A 15988-nucleotide genomic window follows, 5' to 3' on the forward strand; every position below is an offset into this window, starting at 1 on the left:
TGATGGCATGATACTGAACCCCTAACAGGATTGTGATTGATTTGCATATGATAAAGACATACAATATTTCAATCAGTTTAATTGAGGTCTGGAGCTGGCATGTCAGTAACTGCTAGTAGTCCTTTGTTAATTTATGTTATCATCGTCAATTCGCCTAGTTTCTTCTGCTACCTATTTTAACCACAGACTTGAACTTCCTTTGAAATGAGGTTTACTAGCTGTGCGTATTCCTGTGTGTTTGTTTATTTTATATTGGCTAGAGGTATAGGGAAGGGTTGAGATCTCATTAAGCATGTTTAGTCACCTCGTTTTTATGCGCCTGCCCAAGTCAAAAACCTCTACCCTTTGGTAGTCTTGTTTCTTGTTTCAGAATGGGAAGTCCTTTCTAAAATAGCAAAATCAAAAGGACAAACTCTTCAAACGTTTGGAAAACAGCTGTCATATTCGTGACTTGGTACAGGCATTTCCTAATGTAGAAAATGGTGGGTTAACCCTGGTTTTATAGCTAGCTAAACCTCTCACTTGTATGACAGTCGCATAGAATTCCATTATATTGACTGCAATGTGTGGGCAAAACAAACAGACATAATAGGTAAACATATCAAAAATTGGGATACAGCCGAAAACATTGTAACATAATCCTAATCACTACAAAAACAAATAACTACTTCAACAAAGACACATTTCTTTATGTCAGATTATTAAATTCGTTATTTACCAGAGAACACAGTTATTGCATAGTGCATTTCTTTTAGACAATACATACAAAAGCTGTATCTTAAAAAGGTTTCTACAGTGTAGTGTATTACTTTCGGGTAAACTGTAGCAAAACTATAGTAAAGTCTGCAGGTCTAATTCAAAATATGGACAATTCTATGAAAATGATATCTATAATTCGTTTTACAGCTTCAGAATACTTATATTTTTATCCCTTTTCTACTTGACCAACTTATTACTTTAACTAAAATTTCATGACTCATTTTTTTTTTAACCGTAACTTTGTATTTACTATTTTATGCACAACATATCTAGGAATGAATTTGGAAGGTGTATGAATAACAATGTGCAAGTTATACACTATCCACATTAGGGACTTAAGGTGTAGACAAAGAAAATCAAAGGACGATAACTGTGTCCCTGGACCGCATAGGATGGAAAAACTGGACCAAACTTACAAAAACTTGGCTTGACCGTGTCGTAGGGAATTATAAGACAGTTGAAAAAGCTTCATTGAAATATGCAATGTATTATAGGCAAAATTGTCAATTTAACTTTGAACGTTGTGTGTTTATTTTTGACGGTTAAATCGAACAATTTTAACTATCACGATTTGGGCCTTAAATATTTAAATATTGCAACACTTTTTTTTCAATGTCATTTTATATAAGATATCGTGTATTAAAATCAACAGAACAGTCATTTGATATATCAGATTTATTACAATGATTCAGGATTTAGAAAAATTTATATTAGGCTGTGTTTGAAAATGATGATTTTTGAATGAATCGAGGCCTAATATGAACATGCAATTTTCTTTTCACCAATGAATATTGTTTTGGAGTTGTTTTGTAATGAATAATTCTTTCAGACATAAAAATGTGCATGTACTTTGGTTAGAAAGAAAAGTTATACATATCATACCACATGCGTATTAAATGGTCTTAGGCCATGTAAAACTGAAATTACTTTTGGTCAATTTAGGCCTTAACACATATATACATATGGAAATGCATACAGAAGATACAGGAAATAAATATTTGTTACTTTGTTCTATTTTCTGTGATAATATACTTTCCTCTAGATTTAGAGTTAACAAATAGTTCAGAAAACTTGAAATAAGTATAGAAACACAAATTTTAAACCTGCTGGATAGAACATCAGCATGTCACTAAGGCATTAAAATGGAAACAGCTGCACAATGCTTATTTTGCCAATAAAATGCGAAAATGGGATAATTATACCGAATTTCATGAAAATGAAATCCTGTTCTTTTACATAATTCCTCTCTCATGCTCGAGAGCACAATTATTTCGTAATGCATTTTTTGTTGTTGTAGAAAATAAATACAAATTTAAAAAATCGCACCTACTCTATCTCAAAAATATTTTATAGCATGGAGTACTTCTTTGGGGTCAAATTTTATCAAAATTACAAAAAATATATACCCGTTCTATCTGTAATGATTTAAACTCTTCGTTAGAAATTTGAATGACATAACCAATATAGCTGTTAATCAAGCTGTTTTAGAGAAAATTTAAATACCATGCATAGAAATGTTTTTAGTTAATGAACCAACGTGACAGTTTTCTATTGCCCTACTGGTTGCATTTTGAAAATACAACTGTTTCACAAACCACGCCTCTCTTGAGGAGATATATAATACTCATAGATATTTTGTTTTGTCTAACGACTGCTTCCTTGATATGATCTCTATATTTCATCTGATAGACACAACTTGTGAATGTTACCAGTATAAACACGCATAGATAGCGACCAAATTGAATTCTGAAGAAGACCCAAAGTGAAAGGAGGGTAGTACAGGATTTTAGAATAAGTTGAAACTCTTAAATTTCGAGTCATATACATGTTAAAAATATGCTGCACAGCCGTGGCTTGTATGAACATCGGTGAATTACTTTTGCCTATAGTCAAAGTTATTAATTGACTGGCGTCATAGCCATACAAAGTTTATATGACATTTATCAAAACGACTTCCTTAGTGTAAAACATATTGAACATAAACATTCATTTGTTTCAGAGATTTGCAAAACAATCAATTAACTACAATACAACAAGGAGCATTTTCAGACCTACCAGCAGTAAAAGATCTGTATTTCTCTAATTCTTCGTCAATTTATCCCTTTCTACACCCGTTGTATAAAAAAATTTAATCAACGTGTGGTTCGTTTGATCTCAGTTCTTCATTGGTTAAAATCCGATTATGACGTCGAATTTTCTTGTTTTCCTCTGAATTTCCTATTGTGACGGCATGAACAAAGGCGACCATGCCTGATGACGTCACATAGAAAGAACACATCTTTATGCAGATCAGTCGCAAAGACGGGATAAGTTTGCCTGCGTATTGTTTGAAAATCATTAGAGAAACAGATTCTACTACAAATCTCGTGTAATACGATATTTATCCACTCTCGACAGTTAAATTTTAAATATTTAAAACGCTCGGCGAGCCTCGCGTTTTAAATTTAAAAATTTAACTGTCTCGAGTGGATAAATATCGTATCACACTCGATGCAGTGGTAGAATCTATATGTATACAATGTTACAATATTTTATAAAATAGCAAATGAAAACAAAATCTAAAGAAAATCAGTAGCAGAGTATGTTTAGAACTATCAATCGTAATGACCTTTTGGTGTTCTGCCTTTGAATGGAGTAACTATTGGTGACCCGTTTTGTTTAATATTCAAATGTTGATTGCCCCCATGGATCCCCGTTCCCTAACAATGTAAATTATTAGAAATTTGTATCATGTTTGATTCTGATATATAGACGATGGCTAAGTAGCAGGTGTTCGAACCCCACTGAGGAAAGAACCAAAATTTTCCGACGCTAATTTGCAGATCTAGCATCGTGGGGATACATTTGAGAAGTAGCATATGTAAATTATGGTGTTAGCCCTGTATAACCACAAGATATCCGATGGCGAACGTCTGTCGTAAAGTTGTCACATTTTAGACGTTCACAATAAAATTAAAATTTGATGTGACGGCATGGTAATTAAAATTATCATACTTTACGATTGAAAAAAAACAACAGCTGATCTGCAAGTTATACCATCTACTTGACACTATACATCAAATACTGTGTTACAACTCTGGATAACGCCGACGAGGAAAGGCATTACGCAACAAACAAAAGCCATATTTTATATAGCCTAGTTGGTCGAGTAGTCTTGGGCGCTGGACATAATGCAGGCGGTGAAAGTAGGTTCAGATTCAGGAGTTCGAATCCTGCTGAGGATAGAACAAAAATTTTCTATCGCCAAATTGCAGATCTAACATTGTAGGGCTAAATGTGAGATTAAATATACTTGTCAACAAAAGAAACGATACACAAGTTAGAACTAAAATTTATCATAAATATAATAAATAGGAAAATCTTTTAAATTCATGCAAATGCATATGATTAAAAGAATATGACGAAATTAGAAAGTTACAAAATACCGAGTAATTGAACACAGGGGTCAAATTTATTTTGCAGAAAATGATCACAAAAGTCGGCACTTAATTTCGAAGATGATAATTAAGTATTCAAATATCTGCAAAGGCATTCAAAATTTTAAGCAGACCATGTTTAAGTTTAAAAGTTTAAAGTGCTAACACCGATTATTGAAATAACTAAACTTTCAAAATTGGTTTTTTGCGTTTTTGCCTTAAATCAATGGTTTTGATGAGAAAATAACACTCTGTAAAATTTAGACCAATAGGGCAATTATTTACCTCGGTACAGTGTATCCAGTTTCATGATATATGGAAAATACATTGCCTTGTATCGTTTCTTTTGTTGACTAGTATATATGTAATTTATGGGGTTAGCCCAATATACATGTAACCACAGGTTATCTGATGGAGTACGTCTGTCGTAAAGTTGTCACATGTTTAGACGTATATATATATATATATATATATTAAACAACAAAAACATCAAAATAAACATACTTTGGTTGAAAAAAATATAATAATGATCAAATAATTCATTTAAAAACATCTGTCAATGTGGCTTGTATAAATATCGTTAAATACGTTAGCATATAATCAAAGTTGTTAAATGACTGGCGTCATGGTCACACAAATATCCTTATATGATAATTATCAAAATATATTAATGAAAACAAACGATTTCCTCAGTGAAAAATATATTAAACATTAACATTACTTTGTTTCAGATATTTGGAATTCAATCAATTAACTACAATACAGCAAGGAGCATTTCAAGACCTAATAGCGCTAAACACACTGTATGTATACAATGTTACGATATTTTATCAAGAAGCAATTGAAAACAAAATTTCATGTCAATCAGTGGCAGAGTATGTTTAGTATTATATATCGGAACGATCTTCTGGGGTTTTGGGGACCCTGTTCGTCTGACTTGACAATGTTTGCTAATACTGTTATTGGTAACGGTACTTCTTAAAACAAGTAAAAAAAAAACGAGCTCAAAGGACAATTCAAAACGGAAAATACCTTATCAAAGGCAAAATTAAAAGCTCAATCGCTTCAAACAAATGGAAAACAACTACCATATGCCTGACGTGGTACAGGCATTTCCTGATGTATAAACGGCTGGATTAAACCTGGTTGTATAAGTAGCTAAATCTCTCGACGTCCTATATGTATACACTGCTGATTGCATTATGGTAACAAACATGTGTTAACAGAACATACAAATTTTAAGGATATTTAAACAAAATATTGCGATACAGATTGTTTTTTTTTTTGTTCTTTTAATAAAAGAGATATTGCTGTTTATTTTGTAAAAAGGAAAATGAGTATTGTAATAGATTAATCGACATAAACATTTGCAAAGAAAAACAAAATGATTGACACGGATATAATTTCGTAGATTCTATCAATAATTCTAGGAATAAACTAAACGCACACAAGAATACTTCATTTTTACAACTGTGTATGCAAAATTTTACCAGCAGTTTGCAGCTACCATAATGTAATAAATACAAATTGCCACCATATGTTTTGTTGCAATCATGATGTAGCATTGTCAGATAAAAATTGTTTGGAATGTTTTTGTTTCCTTAAAGTTCAAAAACATTTTATAATTAAATGTCATTAGAATACATACATGTTCCAAGGACAACAGTCTTTTTATCTGGACATTATATCTCATATATATGATATAGTCCACAAACCTTTTACCTGATATATTGGCAATCACAGACTGATGTATGTAGGGGAAATATTCTAGTGCGGCTCCCCCTTTTTTATGCATGAATTCGTGTTCTTAATGATAAAAGGCCAAAACTCTGATTCTCAGGTAGAGACTTTCAATCTCAGTTAACCCCTGGTGTTTGAATCATATAATGATTTTTTCACTCTCCAGTTTTTTGTATTATATTTTGTTGACTTTTGTTCATCCATTATTTTTTTTTTCTGTTTTTATTCTTGCTCGCTCTTCAGTTTTCTTGATTATATTATGATCTATAGACGGAAAGATATGGAATCATACCTCCATATTAAGTGTACACAGTAATGAAATTATCGTCTTTTCTTGTCGTTTGGATTGATTTTTTTAAGATTAAATTCATTATAATAATATTGTGAAATCATTTCGTGCTTGGACTCATGCTAGATCATTTTAATAAATCATTTGATTCCATATCTATTTCAATGCATTTGAACTTTTATACATTTAGTGCGGATTTTAAATCAGCCGATCAACACTGAACGATTGTTTTTGGCGAACTAAATTGTGATGCTATAACTATCAGAGTTCGTATAACTCTGAGCGGGAGATGTGATAAATATCTTCTGTTGTCACATATGAAATTCAGGTTTATTTGTATTGTTAAGAATTTTAAAACTCAATCGAAATATTAGGACTGTTTATAGGAACTTCATGGATAAATATGAAGTGTAAAGTTCAACATCTGATATTCACTGATATATGTCTACCCTCTAGTATGTTCAACATCAAATTTTGACCATTGGTTGGGATATTAGATCTTGAGATTTTGGCCTTTTATTCGGGTAAAAAGCTTGGGTTGGTGAATCTAATTATACTACCTGTTGAAATCAATCAGGGTTGTAATTTTCAGCTTCTATGTTTCAATAAGAGGCGAAATATACCAAAGGGACATTCACACCCATAAGTCGAAAACAACTCGATAACGCCTCGGCAAAGAAAGAAAAAGAAAATAAACAGCAGACAACCAGTACATAAAACTCAACATAGAAAACTTAAGAATGAGCAACACGAACCCCACCAAAACTGTGGGTTAATATGATTGTTTGCCTGTAGTATCACTGAAAAGACATTAATTGTCGAAATGCGCATCTGGTGCTGGAGAATTTGTTCCGTTTATGTTATTACAGTCTATTGCATTGTTCATACTATTGAACGGCACTAATCTTGCACGTATTGTTGATGATGATAATGATAATGGATGGCTGTTAACGTCCAGCGGCAAATTATTATGCATCTCGAGGAAGAGAAAATTTTAATGTATTATGAATATGATACCTTCTTTGTACTAGACCGACACGTCGAGCCGGATTTTTAACGTTCTAGTTCACAAGGTAACCTTACTAGGACACTTTACTCTGACTATGAGCCGACCAGTCTTTGATTTTACTCATTAATGCTGCGTGCGCAGTGGAGAACCAGCAAATACCAATTTTAAAGTCTTCTTTTCTTTGAATCACCTCAAATTGTATTGTAGTGGTCTCCAATTTTGATTTCGGTGCTACAAGTAATTCAGTCTCGGCTACCCCATATGAATAAGAAATGGCTATTTTCTTTAGTCTCATTTCTGGCAGTTATTTATGTTAAAATATTTAATTATGATAATAAAGTAAAATGCATCTATATCTATCAGACTGTAGCTAGGTAGGTTTGTATTTTCGTTTTGCTAAGAAAATCTGATTGGGTCAAAATAGAAACTACTAAATTATATTATGGAAATTAGATAAGTTTTGTACATTATGAACTTGTCTGTAGATTAATTGGTCTATTAATTATGTTAAATGTTTGAAGCAATATGCTTCAATATGTGTTTATGCCTAGCAAGCTTGATAATTGATCCGTGAAATAGCACGAAAACTACTTATGGGTTAAAACAACATCCTATAGAAAATTCTACAGAGTTTGGTATGCATTATGTAATGGCAATAATTTTATTTGAGTGATTAACATATGTGTCTGAATTCGATAATTTATCATCAATGAAGATGTTATAGAAAATCACGATGAAGATAGTAATCAGCATCCCAAATGTAAACATATATATTTAGTATATATCTCCCCGTTGATACAACATTCCAGGGCTTGTATTTCCTATCATGATTTCCCTGTTAGGGTGTTGCTGCTCACAAGGATGCTTTTAAATCAAAAAGTTCAATTAGTGAATTTGAAAGCAACCCTTCGTAAATTGTACGGACGCCATCACGAGTTAGTTGACCGTTATTGAATATCCGTTACATAGATGACAACGGATATGTTCTTATTGTCGAAACTACAATCCCGTCCCTTTTTCCCCAAATGTGATCTCACGAATTAGACTTATCACCGGTTTTGTACTAACATGAGCAACACGACGAGTGCCAAAAATGGAGCAAGATCTACTTACCCCTCTGAGCACCTGAGATCACCCAAGTTTTTTGGTGGCGTTCATATTGCTCAGTCTTTAGTTTTCCTTGTTGTGTTGTGTGTCTTTTTTTTTGGCCGTGTTAATAGCTTCCAATTTTGGCGTTGTCAGTCTATTTTCGACTTATGATGTTCCTTTGGTATCTTTGATTTATCTAAGATATGCATTTATAATTGTCTCTATGCAGAAACGAAATTGACGATAATGATCTCTAATGCATAATGTTAGGACAATATTATTTTTAGACACAGAAATAAATATACCGTATAGAGCCTAAGTGATTTCAAAACAGAATGTAAGGGTCTGGTTGGAGTTTACAGAATTGAGAGTGCTGGGCCAAAAATAAAGAAAAAAATGCAAAACAAATAGAAAATAGAGATAAAAAGCCATAAAAAATAAATAATAGAGATAAATTGGGTGCTTAAATACAGAGAATAGAGAGTAATTCTCAAAATTTATAAAGAGTAGCAAAAATGGTTTGAAAATGTAAGGAATATTGGATTGAAAAAACCCAAGCCATCCCAAACAGATTCTCAGAACATTGTGAAATCAGCAAGTTAAGCTCGATGGTTATAAAAACAGTTAAAAAAAAAAATGTATAAATGCAAAAAAAAAAACAAAAAAAATGAATTATGCTTATCTAAACATAGGACGTATTCAATGACTCTTTGATGTATATGTACAAATGTATTACCGTTAAGCATTATTTCATCATTTTACATGTCATTTTTTTATATTAGGTTTAAATGGGAGTTAAGTGTTAAAGAATTGAGAATTATTGGCAAAATTCAAACACAAATGTTTAGATACATGTAAAACAAAAAAACATACACTTGATACGGTAGAACCTAAGAAATTTTATATAAGAAAATTGTGAAACGTTAAAAACTCGTTTTTTTACACCTTATAATTTGTTAATTTGAGTATATAAAGCGTGTGTGAATGTATTTGACAGCTCGATATATGACACTTAAATCATGAATATTACATCTGCTTTCAAAAGAAGATAAATACTGGCACTAGAAACCAGTGTAAAACATCGTTTTCGTTGATGTTTACTGTAAATTTCAAAATTATTGTGTGCATTCGTTATTGCGATTTGTCAAGAATGGACAAACATGCGAGTTTAATCATTGCGATTTCGAAAAAAATCTAAATACAGATCTATGTTTCAGTTATCCTTGTTATCAGAATGCGTATTTTTTTATTGCGATACTCAACCAGTTGTATTATTTGCATTCATAAAAACCTCGCATTAATTTCTGAATTTACAGTATTCTAGGTGTCACATGTATTGCTATTTACTGACTGTTGTACCCTAATTGTTGACATACTTACATATTAAGATGTTTATTTTGTTCATATATGTTGTCAATACATACATTTTACTTTTTTGAAGATATATCAATTAAGGAGCCGAAAAAGTTCAGTCATAGTTTGAACAAACTTCTCTTGAATAGCTATCACAAATGGTCGAAGTTTAATTTGAGTCACTTACATAGACTAGAAATAGAGACCCTCTACCGCCAAATTGGAAAATAAGGGCCATAGTCCGCTATTTGTTAAATCAACATGGAATAGGTGTAAACTGGAGAACAGTTCGCCATTTCATATCGAAGTACAAGTTAGTGGATATTTAAGACGAACCGAACAATAATTTCATTAAGTTCCAAAATGTTACTGACGGAGACATTTCAACAATTAGATCAGCATTAGCCAACCTACGGCCCATCTCTGCAACTGATGTTCGGCCTGAACCTGTACGTAAAGGGTCAATTTTGTCAAACACTACTGTAAAGAGAATAATTTACGAAACCAATTACACAGCCAGCTCACTGATGAGTCGCAATGAAAATAAAGTGACTAACTATCTTTTTAGCTTAATGAATTTATTTTTTAAATTTCCATAATAAATTGATTCACTGGATAACAAATGCATAATTTAATAAATTATTCAGTATTTTTTTTAATCGGCAATTGTAATTAAATCAGCGACGTTTTAATCTTTAGTCACAACATAAAATTGAAGCCTTAATAAAAGCTGTCATTTGCTAGGAGGCACTTATAAAACGTCATTTGCGTAGGAGATATTTATAAAGACAAAACTGCAGAAAATTAATCATTGACAGACAATAGCCTAAACACATATTTAAAACTTTAAAAATGTTTTGTTTTACACTTGTTAATATTGTTTACATACATATACACTAAACCAAAAATCGGTTTGAAAATGTAAGGAATATTGGATTGAAAAAACCCAAGCCACCCCAAACAGATTCTCAGAACATGCGTAAAAAAATCTCCAGATAAAGGGTTGACCAGACGAACAAGATGTACAAGAAATGAACTCAAATTATTTAAGAGAAATATGAAAACTAAATTATTTACATCAGTTAGATAACTATAACATATATAAATGTATAAGATAACAACTCAATTGTTTTATGGAATTATTATTAATGAGCTTATTTATCAAAAACAAAAAACGTTATTGTTTTCAGTTTATTATACCGAAAATAACATGAAATATATCTATTTCATTCGTGTTTTAAAAATTCAAATCAATGCATACACTAGGAAAGTTTTTGTCCGAAAGTCTATTAATTAGCGCATGGTTACGAAGTTTTCTGTCATCTCAAAACTCAATTTTTGTAGATAATATTTTTCTTTATGACTGCAATATTTTTTTTTAAATATATTTTCATATCGACTGTATAATTCGAGAAAACAAAATGTTTGGCTAATATGTAAATAAAGACAACAGTAGTATACCGCTGTTCAAACAACTTTGCAAGACAGACCTGAAAAGATGTTAATTCAAATTGATGTGCTGATTTATAAATCTATTATTATGATAACATCTTATGTACAATTATGTCAAAACACATCAACTGTGACACCTTGAACATAGATGTAATTAAGATTCACCTGATCTGCCTCAACTATTGCACCTCACCTGTTACTTTATGTATTTAAATTATTCACCTTGTACAATGGCACGTACCTGAACGCTTGACTGGTGAAATTAAATCCAACAATTACCTTGTTAATAATCAAACAGAAGGTGAATATTTGTTTGACATATAGGGCCATCATGGTCACCATAGATTTATCGTCGACAATTATTAAGGAATGTCACGGATCGTACTGCATATGTTATTTATGGAATCAAAATCATTAAAAAAAAATAAATAACTGATGCGTCTATGAATATAAACCTGAAAGATTTGTACATTTACATTTTACCATTTGGCCATAATATACAACATCTGAAATATATGTATACTGTTTATATGTATGACAGTTTGATTTATAATGTAACGCATATATAGATATTACAGTCATGATACTTTAGTGTGTACTATTTTTTTCCAGAAGTTTGAATGGAAACTATCTGACATTTGTCAGGGAAGACACTTTTGAAAATCTCACTAACTTAAAATATCTGTAAGTACAAATAATATCAATGATTTCATAATTTAGAGAATTCTTGATATTTGACGTATGTAATAAAAATAGCTTACATATACACCCCAAACGATGTCTTATTACCGACTGCATGTCCCCATTGCCTCTAGGAAGAGGGACAACTTGCATCCTCGAACTCGCATGTGAACCGTATACTAGTATCCTAAATTTCGTCTTTTATATAATTAAACTTGGGTGTTTTTCTCTTTTAAATGATTAATTTCTATTGTTTCAACAACTCAATTTGCGATTACAATATTTTATGTGACCTACCAAAATATACTTATCAATGAGTTTGTACATATATGAGCAACACGACGGATACCACTGTTCAGGAGGATCTGCTTACCGTTCCTGAGAATCTGAGATCACCGCCAGTTTTTAGTGGGGTTCGTGTTGCTCAGTCTTTAGTTTTCTATATTGTGTTTTATGTACTGATTTTTGTCTGTTTGACTGTGTGCTTATATTCATCTCATGAAATTGAATGTCCTATTGGTATCTTTCGGCTCTCTTTGAACATTTTGATTCTGAAATTAATAAGTTGATCGTTTATTTAAGAATGATTTTTTGTTTGGTTAGAAAATGTGTGATCGACAATTGTGAACACGCTTTAACGTGTTTTTTATTTTTATTTTCTATACATGTATGTATGTCCGACATGGTTAGAAAATATAAATAATTACACCATTACTAACATAATTCTATATTAATATTCTTGTAATGCTCAGAAAATACAGAAAAAAAAACAACATTACAAACTTAATCTTAATTTTATTATCTATTTTCAGAAATTTACTTGTGACGTCTCTTTTTGTGGCGTTGATACATTCGTGTGACGCACAAATCATAATTTCATTGTGGTTTTCATTGGAGGTGTCCGTTGTTATTATTAGTTTACATGTTGGAGTGTACTATTATATTGTTTATTTATGTATTTCTCTGTCTTGGGTGTTCTTGCGTGTATTTGTACTGTATTCCTCTCAGGTAATGTTGTCATTTTAGCGGTATTTTGAACATTGCTATATAAGCAGGAGGTTTGGTTGGCCATACAAATAGGTTCAACCCACCATTTTTTCTCAAAATATCCTGTACCAAGTCAGAAATATGGCAGTAGCTATCACATAGTCCGATTCTATGTATATTGACGTTTGTTTTTGTAGCAGCTCAGTGTATCTGTTGTTCCGTTGTTTTTCTCTTAAAGTTGATGTGTTTCCCTCGGTTTTGGTTTGTGACGCGGATTTGTTTCAGTTAAATCGATGTATAACTATTGAACAGCGGTATACTACTGTTGCCTTCATTTAACGTATGTTGTATAAAGCTTGTTTATTAGATACGCAACTGTACAAGCGTATAAATTTAAATTAGTCCATAAAAATAAAATAAACAAAAAAAAATCTTACATTTACAGAATGCTAGTTCAAAGCAATTCATAGGTGTGTAATAAAGTTTATGTCGTTTGGATATTAGATTTCAAATATCGTAATAAATGTTTTATCTCTTTTTTTATTTATACTTTTGATCAATTTAAATGTAAAATTGTTATAATTTACCCTCACATTTCGTTGACAATGAGCTCTTTGATTTACAGTTACAAATACGACACGAATGGTTTTCTTTATTATTTTTGCGCATTTCGTAACTTATATAAGTTTACTGGAATTTGTGCTTCACTAGTGAGTAATCCATAATAACTTGAAGGCGATTAAGTGAATTAATTGATAAGGAGAGCAACTGGATAGGTGTTTTATTCATAATTCTAAACAGCATACCTTAGATATCTTTGGAATTTCATCAGATTCATGCATTTGAAAGTGAGTGAATGAGCAAGAGACAATTGGATGGCTGTTGTTTCCTGTTGCACTTCTATGTGATTTCGTATGCTTAAATTTATTTTTAAAAAATATTCATGTCTCAAACGACATATAAAGACTGTTATAGAAACCTCAGTGATTGCCGAGACTATGCTTACATTTAATCCTATTTATTGACTGGGTTCAGGGTCACACCAATATCCTTATATGATATGTATCTATCAATGATAATAACTAATATATTTTTAGTGTAAAATATATTGAACATTACCGTTATTGTGTTTCAGGTTTTTGGACAGCAATCAAATAACTACAATACAGCAAGGAGCATTTCAAGACCTACCAGCTCTTAACTACCTGTATGTATATATTGTTACAATATTTTTATCACGAAGCAAATGATAACAAAATCTATGGTTAATCAGTGGCAGAGTATGACTACTAATACCAACGATTACGAATCTCTGAAGTTCTGCCGTCGTAAAGAGTGATCATTGGTGACTTGATACGATAAGCTAATACTTTCAAAGAAAATATTTATTCTTAGAAACAAAGTGATAGGTTCAGTGATGAATTCTGCAAATTGTCATCGACGTCCATTTTTGTATACACTGCAGATTTCATTATGGTAAAAATCATGTCTTAAAAGAACGTCTTAATCTTTAGGATATTCTGGAAAATATTTCGATAAAGAGAACATGTTTGTGTTATTGTCTTTAAAGCAAAGAGTTGATGTTGTTTTATTCTTTAAAAAGGAACATAAGTTCGGTAACGAATTAAACGACATAAGAATTTGTAAGGAAAAGCAATTATCAATAGGACAAAATGACATAAAAGCTAACAACTATAGGTCATCGTCTGGCAATCAACAATGAGCAAAAACCATACCAAAGAGTTAGCTATAAAAGACTCCAAAAATACAATTGTAACACAATTCATACAAGAATACTAACGGCCTGATGTTCATACAATACAATGAACGAAAGACAAATATGATACACAGCAACAAACGACAACCACTGAATAACAGGTTCCTGACTTTGGAATGATGCATACAGAATGTGGTGGGGTTAAAGTAGTTTGCTGGCGCCTAACCTGGGACAATGGTGTAACAGTACAACATAAGAGCAAACTTTAAAAATGAGTTGAAAAGGGTTTAACTGATCAGATCGAAAACGTCTAGCAAAAACACATACCTGACTTGACAGGGTATTTACACATCCCAACAACATGCGAATCCCATGAGAACGATGATAAGTTATTTGATCGATATATCTCATGATATTGAGATATACAATTAAATGTACAGTAGATTCTGTTTTTTTAATATTTTCTTATGCTCTGATAACATGAACGATCACCATATCAACTGAACATACTATTTTTCTACAGCATTTCATTGGCTAGTATAAAAGAAATGATACTCCTTCCTCGGCTATTGTACATATACCCTGTAAACGATTTTCCACACATGTCAGCTGATTCACAAACTTTTCGTTCAAGTCACATGTTAAGGATTGATCAATATTAAACCGGACCAAAAAGATAAAATCGATTCGATTTTTCTTTATGAGCATATCATCATATTCGTCCCAATTGCATGAGGTCGTGTAATGTAACCCGACAGATTAAAACGACCAACTATGTAGTGATAGTCTGAACTAGGACGTAACTATACGTCTTCTATGTAGTGTTAGTCTGATCTAAGACGTCACTATACGTCTTCTAGGTAGTATTAGTCTGAACTAGGACGTCACTATACGTCTTCTATGTAGTGTTAGTCAGAACTAGCACGTCACTATACGTCTTATATGTAGTGTTAGTCTGAACTAGGACGTCACTATACGTCTTCTAGGTAGTGTTTGTCTGAACTAGGACGTCACTATACGTCTTCTAGGTAGTGTTAGTCTGAACTAGGACGTCACTATACGTCTTCTATGTAGTATTAGTCAGAACTAGGACGTCACTATACGTCTTCTATGTAGTGTTAGTCTGAACTAGGACGTCACTATACGTCTTCTATGTAGTGTTAGTCTGAACTAGGACGTCACTATACGACTTACTGTATAGATCTAGTATCACATAAAGAAAATATACAAATATCAATTATGACGTTTTCGTCTTGAAAGATAGTTTACAGAATGGTACACATGCTCACATTCATCCATTTAAACGCACGAGTACGGTGTACAGATGGGTGCGGTCCTAACCTGTACAAAAGTTAACTTTGAGCAGACTTGTTGACTGCTTTTCAAGTTAACTTGGGAAATTTTAAGCAGACAATCAAATTAACTTCGTCGTTGGTAAACCAGACCTACGGTCTGCTTTTTTAGGACTGCTGCAGACCAGACCTGTGGACAAGTCT

The 15988-nt window shown here is 32.1% G+C and overlaps 1 long non-coding RNA gene across 1 annotated transcript in view; it reads left to right on the plus strand.

Annotated features, from left to right (window-relative positions):
- LOC127739046 (uncharacterized) overlaps positions 1-14044 on the plus strand; it is a 43784-nt gene extending 29740 nt beyond the window's left edge. The window contains exons 3-5 of the long non-coding RNA XR_008000256.1: positions 4907-4978; positions 11720-11791; positions 13911-14044. This is a non-coding gene — a long non-coding RNA (uncharacterized LOC127739046). The remainder of the gene's footprint in view (positions 1-4906; positions 4979-11719; positions 11792-13910) is intronic.
- Positions 14045-15988: the final 1944 nt, after the last annotated feature.

The sequence above is a fragment of the Mytilus californianus genome, unplaced genomic scaffold (assembly GCF_021869535.1).
Source record: "Mytilus californianus isolate M0D057914Y unplaced genomic scaffold, xbMytCali1.0.p SCAF_4, whole genome shotgun sequence".
NCBI classification, from domain to species: Eukaryota; Metazoa; Mollusca; class Bivalvia; order Mytilida; family Mytilidae; genus Mytilus; species Mytilus californianus.